Below are 7,098 nucleotides of genomic sequence, written 5' to 3'. Positions count from 1 at the left end.
GCTTGTTCCCCTCTTACCGGGTGCAGTTCACTGCCCTTCGTCTGCAAGGCAGTCGTGTAATTGCGGCTTTCTTGACTTATTGATGAATGACGCCTCTCCCCCGTCCTCAAGCTCGCTGACAGGATAAAATAGAAAGTGCTGCCGTGGCTCATTGGTTTAGGGGTATGATTCTCGCTTAGGGTGTGGGAGGTCCTGGGTTCAACTCCCGGCTGAGCCCTTGTGTGCTCTTTTTGTCCTCGTCCACAAGACTGGGAACTGATATCCACATCACCTTGCAGCATCTGCTTATGGCAAACGATGGAATGTGACTAATGACTGAACGAGCCTGGTGAATACTCATCACGTGGCACAATGAGAGCGTGCAGTCAGCTGTCCAAGGCAGCAACCTCATTGCTCGTTCAAAAGAACATGTACTGAAAACTCATCACCACTATGTCGTAAATGAGCACCGCGATCGCTTGTTGTCATGCGTCCTTACTTAGGAAATGCAGAAGCAAAAACTGCCCTCTCTTAGCCACCGAAACGTGTGCGGCTCGCCTTGCACTCTCTGCGCCTCGCATATTTATGGAGCTGTCTGCTCTTCTTTCTGTTGAAGTACGCAAGTTACGGGGCGTACTGCAGACTATGATGTGCTCAATGACAGCTTTCAAGATTTGAAAACTATGAGCTTGATGGCTCAAGTCGAACGAATGTGGTTGTTATGCAATTGATGATCAAACACACACATTCTAACGATTCGTGAGAGTATGTTCTAAAGGTCCCTGGCTCGATCCCGGGTTTCGGCATTTTGTTTCATCGCTCCCTTTGTTCCTCTCTCCAGCGCCCCCTGCCTAAAATGACGCATCCCTTTCTCAGCCCGAAACGCAAGCGATACACCAGCAACAAACCCTACGGGTTTCCGTAGTGTAGTGGTTATCACGTTTGCCTAACATGCGAAAGGTCCCAGGTTCGAGACCGGGGGAAAACAGCCTCTTCTTGCACGCTCCTGCACTTCACAGAGGTCTTGAACCACCAGTCATTTGTTCCCAATGTATTTCCGGTGCCTTCATGCACTCATGTACCAAACGCACGTTTTTTCTGTACCTGGAGCCGATCATTTGCAATTGGGCTGTCCCGACAGACCAAGACGAGCTCTGTCGGCTCAAAAGCAGCGCAACATCTGCGAGAACAACAGAAAGATTAGTACCCAGCGGGGGCTTCTTAGTGAGCCCAAGATCTAATCAAGAATCGACTCCAGCAACAGGGCTGGGTGCATTGTTCCATACTCCGACCACTTGGTGTAAACAGGTCCCTCCTGGTCTCTGCTTGAAATGCACTTTCCTGCGTTTGCTTTGGTGTAACTGGCTTCCCCTGCATTGGCGAATGTGAAGAAGATCCTTAGTAAGTCATTGAAGAAACCCGAGAAGAGGTCGGAGTGGCCTCTGTCGTTCATCAACGATCCAGTCAGGCAGTACTCCTCTGTAAAGCGCCGTTCGTTCACATCGATTGGCTTTTTTTTGCCTTCATTCATGCAAGTAGTAAAAGCAGACGCCCCTATTCTGCCGTGACCCAGATTTGAACCAGGGTTGTTGTGGCCACAACGCAAAGTACTGACCACTATACGATCACGGCGAGTTACCGATACACACGTGGCAGGGCGGAAAAGGCTGTGCTCTCTTCGTGTGACATAATTCGGAAAAGTCCTGACGTTGCATTTCAACTGAGTCCCAGTATACATCGACCCTTCGACACTCTGAGTGACAACTCTCTTGCGTGTTTTCTCATATTTATGTAGTTTGCTTGCATGATGCCCGGAACAGCAGGGTTGTTCGCTCCCATATGGTCTAGCGGTTAGGATTCCTGGTTTTCACCCCAGCAGCCGGGGTTCGACTCCCGGTATGGGAACATGTCAATTTTGCCTCCTGCTTTCCAAAAGATCAGCACTGTGTACGAAGGAGCCGCATTAAAACTACTCAACGTGCAAAACGTGCGAGAAGAGGGGGCGCTTGTTTCCAGCCGAAACTTCTCGCGTGTGAGACGAGCTGACCATCGCTGCAGGAGGTGGGAGGGTTAGTCTGGTAGACAGGGCTGACCTTCGGCAATAGGATTTATACTCTCCAAGATGATATTTGCACTTTCTGGAGAGGCGATTTTCTCCACTTCAGTAGCCCGATTTCGTCGATTGAGTGGAGAGGGCTGTAGAATGTGGCGCCGTCTTTCCTGCTCCGTCCATGACAGGCGTGCTGGTCTCTGGAGAGAGAGCATGGTCCATCAGCGCACCCCAATAAAGGCACTGGAAGCAGCTGAATTGCATTGTCGAAGCTCAGCGCTGGGCCGCTGGGCACATCTTACCACAGTTTCCGTAGTGTAGTGGTTATCACGTTCGCCTCACACGCGAAAGGTCCCCGGTTCGAAACCGGGTGGAAACAGACTTCTTTTGTCGCCACGCACAAAAGGGGATTGGGGATTCGCCTAGCGCTGTGATCGAACAGACCCACTCACCTCTTAGTGTGGCGGGATCTGCACAGTGCATGTCGCAGCGCATCCTTCTTTCACTTCAATGCGCGTCCTGATGTACCCCGGTCTCCCGCGTGACAGGTGGAGACAGGTGACAGGTCCGCGTGACAGGTCCTATACTAACGAGGAAGACATCGCTCTCTCCGACCCCCGGCATCGTGTCCCGACCCACCGTGCTGGAAGCCAACTCGTGCTGTGATTCCTTTACGGAGCAGAAATGACAACAGAGGAGCCGAGAGATCATTTCAGCATTTCGCGTCTGAACGGAAAACACAAACGACCAACTCGGAATGACTTCCTTTGACGCTTATCAAAGCGTTCTTTGTGCATCGAACAGACCCACTCACCTCTTAGTGTGGCGGGATCTGCACAGTGCATGTCGCAGCGCTCCCTGCTTTCACTTCAATGTGCTTTCCTGATGTCGAGTCGTGTGCCGTGCGGAGGCTCTGAAAGCGAGAGCAATGAAAAGGTGCACGACGCTGTGTTAGAAAACAGAGAAGTGAAAGGCAGTTCTTTCTCTAAGGAGGTAAAAGAAAAGCTACTCCCCGTCGGAGAAATCGAACCCCGGTCTCCTGCATGACAGGTAGGGATACTTGCCACTATACTAACGAGGAAGACATCGCACGCTCCGACCCCCGGCATCGTGTCCCGACCCAGCGTGCTGGAAGGCGACGCGTGCTGTGATTCCTTTACGGAGCAGAAATGACAACCGAGGAGCCGAGAAATCATTTCAGCATTTCGCGTCTGAACGGAAAACACAAACGACCAACTCGGAATGACTTGCCTTTGACGCTTTTCAAAGCGTTCTTTGTGCACGACGACTGCGCCGCCTAGCAGATACAAATGGGTTGTACAACTTTGAAGTAGCAAATGGAAGAGGGCTAAGCCTCTCCCAGACTCACCAGGCGCACGCACACACACACACCCGTGCCGTTGAAGTGCTCTGCTTCATTTCTAAGGGCAACTCAACATTCACTCCTACCCCGAGTGCAGAAAAGACAGCGTCTGCAGCAACAGCAGCTCAGGTCTCTGCCCATCTCCTCTGCTCTGCGGCTCCTGCGGAGTGGAGTCCTGCCTGGAGCTGTGTTTGCAGGCGGCGGCTCCCCGCGCCCTGTCTGTGCGTCGTGAAATTAATTAATAACGTTAATAAATTTATAAAGTAAAGTTATAAATTAGAAATTAATAACGATATAATTATATTCATGTACCGCAACACAAGAATAGTACACACTGTACATTGTCTGTCGATAATGTTTCTGTAGTGCTTTTTCAGCACTCAGCATGTGACTGTGCTGTTGGCGCTGTGGGTTAGGTTCCTGACTTCCATGTCACACGGTCTATGATTGAATCCCATAGAACTATGACTTCATTATTTAACAAACATTTCTTTGAAAAATTAGGGAAGTTAGGCAGCAGAAGGTTTACTGTGACCTGAGAAGGGCCGGCATCCAATCACGGTGGTACACACACACGCTCTCACTCATATGAGCTACACGGCTACCAAGATGATCTGGGGTGCGCCGAGCTGGTACGGAACATATTGAACTGATCAACGGCGAATTGTCTCTCAGACAGGCTTTTCACCTCTAAGCTCCCTGACTGACAGTGATCAGCTAGGTAGTAAAACAGTCAGCTGCTTCTAAGCCTTAAACAGCTGCATCTCGGCGCTTCCACGGAGAGATGATTTGAAAGCCGAACATCGCCCATTGGGAACACCTTACTATCACTAGTTTAAGAGACTCTTAAGGTCTTGCAGAGGTGCCTGTCTAATAGCATGCGCTTTGCAAGCTATAGGTGTTTAGGCTGAGGCAGAATGCCTGTTAACAAAATGTTTTTCTAAAGGTGTGTCTAAGTGGCTGCAAAAGGACAACACTCCTGGGGCGCCGTGGCTCAGCTCCTGCACTTGATTATAATGCCGTTACGTGTCGAAGCAGTAATTTACGTCATCCTACCACTGCAACACGGGGAATAGAGAGAAATGAGCACACGCTACGAATCGTCTCAATCACTCCCTAGAGTCGTAAGGCGCATTGAAGGGTGCACCCCCATCATTAATCGTTGCGCCTCTGTGAAAGGAAAGCTCTTGGGCAGTCTTTGAAACAGCTCGGATGAAACACTTGATTGCTTCCATGTGCATCTGGAGCCCACTTCTTATTTTCACTTCACGCCGCCCAAAGCATTTCTAAAACAGGAGATTCGCGTTTGGGAATGCGCCCTGCCCTACAAATAAAACAGGTCTACGGGTCTGAAACCTGCTCCACAGAAAACAGCTCTGTTGCGCTTTTGATCAAAGGGAGATTCACTGTTCTTACTTTTTGATGACATAACACCCAAAGGGGCTTCTTTGGAGCTGGATTCCAACCAGCATCCTTAAGTTTCTTGGCGGTATCCTTTACAGTCCTCTGTTCGGTCGACAAGGGACTGAAGGGGGCAGCTTTCCTCACACATACAGTGCAATGTACTGTACTGTTCCCGTTCATCGAATTCGCAGTTCTGCATCAGACCTCTAACTCGTTACATTAGCTTGGATTTAAGCCACGAAGCAGGCTTCTACTGTATAAACGTCTAGGGGAATCACAAACTATTTGAGAGGCCATCATCCCAGGGGGAACTGACAAAGTCTATCCCTAAACACCTAGCGCAGTCTCTCGAGAGACTGTCAAAAATCGCTTTCTCCGTTTGCGTTGCAAGTAAGTGAAAACGCGGTCTCAACCCAGAGCCACTTGGCAGCAGCGGCACGTAAATACTGTCACTGCTCGATACCAACGTTAGCCTACTATACCATGTTCAGCCACCGCTAGAAAATGTACGGCTCTAGAACCGGAGCAAACGACAGGATGGCCAACGTCAAACGTGTCAGACATGGAGAGCGACAAGAAAGGGATTCGAACCCATGCGTGTAGAGCACAATGGAGCAGCAGTCCATCGCCTTAACCACTCGGCCACCTCGTCGAGTAAGCTAGGCTGTCCGGACATGGCTTGGCGCACTCCAGATGATCTTTTTCTTTTTTTTCCCTCGTACTCGAGGGTCATTTTCCTGTTCCACATGCGATTTCAACATTTTCCTTGGGAGATGTCAAGCCAGCAAGCCACTGCTGTGGTTCAGTGGCCAGTGTGCAGTTCAGTGGCCCTGTTGTACACAGAAAGCACATTGAGCTCCTTGGACATGAAAAGTTCCAGATAAAAGCCATTTGTCATCCTTTCTCTTGGTGTCGATGTTGCTATTGTATGTAAAGGTGGCAACTTGCTCAGCGAGCAGGCGGAGCAAGTTGCAATGCAGATGTGTCTGAGTGGTGACATAGTCTTGCAATGCAGATGTGTCTGAGTGGTGTGTCCAAGTGGCTGCAAAAGGACAGCACTCTCGGGGCGCCGTGGCTTAGTTGGTTAAAGCGCTTGTCTCTTAAACAGGAGACCCTGGGTTTGAATCCCAGTGGTGCCTTTTTTGTTCCGTCTTCTCGAACAGAACTGGTCATTATGGACAACCGCCTACGGCTAGACTTAATTAAATGCAAGTATTCACTTCCTGTCTTTAACGCGACTTGTTTTTCTTAAAATGGATGCAACTTGCAAAACTTGAAATACAAACCTTGCTAATCAGCGCTAGCGGCTGGCAAAAAAAAAAGAAGTCAGCAATGTTTTTTTTCTTTAACCTTAACCCTGCTAATGGAGAAGAGTTAAACGGCCGAGTCTAGGCAGCTTAAACGGTGCGCACGTCGGGTTCTTAGCTGAAAGGGTGGTAAATCACGCTCACCCCAGTCCTTAATCTTTTAAAGAGGATACAAAATTGAACCTAGTCGCCACATCACATACATCCTGTTCAGTGATAAAAAGGTAACATCTATCCTTGCTCCAGAGTCAATCTTACGTTGAGGGCATCTTTTTTTTTTAACTTTACCGTGAATCGGGCTCGGCTGCACAGAGGAGAGAGCAGAGCAATGAGGTCACGGGGACAGGGGAGTCACATGCTGGCGGTTTGAATACGCGGAAGATCACTGAGGGATCCACAGTATATGGACCCTCCGTGCGCCATCAGTCCGCACTCCGGACTCTGAATCCTTTCCCCGGAGTAAATCTGTTACATTGAAAGAATGCTTCTCGCAGGTTAAAAGAGGGACCCTTGTTAATTGGAGAAATCAATGATTTCGAATGAATTCTGTATGCTTTAAAAGACAGCTATACACAGAAAACATGCAGGACACTGGTCATGATGTTTCCCGAGCCGAAACACTCTTTTCAAACTGTCAAAGGTTTGCTTTGCGAACGCTGCAGGACATCGCACAATCTCTTTTGAACGGGGACAAACGATTTCTTAGGGGGCGCAGTAAGTACAGACGTTTAAAAAGCTCCACTCATGCCGAAGATGCAGTATGAAGAAGCGCAACCTAACGTTTCACAGACAAAAGCCGGGCGCCGCTACGAGCAATACGAAATCAAACTGACAGCACACGGCGTTTCGCGCTGACTCAAAAGTGATCTCGACAGACGCTGTTCTCTGTATAACGCTGAAAGAGCTAAAGAGCGTTTCTGTGGAGACGTAACAAGCTCGTTTCTTTCTACCATGATGTCACCATGACAAAATCTGCCTTTAAACACCTTGCTCAG

General features: G+C 49.2%; 1 non-coding gene across 1 annotated transcript; it reads left to right on the top strand.

The window, feature by feature from the left end:
- The first annotated feature begins 2,335 nt into the window (after positions 1 to 2,335).
- On the top strand, positions 2,336 to 2,408 carry trnav-cac (transfer RNA valine (anticodon CAC)). Its single transcript has one exon. It is a non-coding gene; the product is annotated as a tRNA-Val (tRNA).
- Positions 2,409 to 7,098: the final 4,690 nt, after the last annotated feature.

Source organism: Lepisosteus oculatus, unplaced genomic scaffold, assembly GCF_040954835.1.
Source record: "Lepisosteus oculatus isolate fLepOcu1 unplaced genomic scaffold, fLepOcu1.hap2 HAP2_SCAFFOLD_82, whole genome shotgun sequence".
In the NCBI taxonomy this organism is placed as follows: Eukaryota; Metazoa; Chordata; class Actinopteri; order Semionotiformes; family Lepisosteidae; genus Lepisosteus; species Lepisosteus oculatus.
This window is presented reverse-complemented; position numbering and strand designations above follow the sequence as displayed.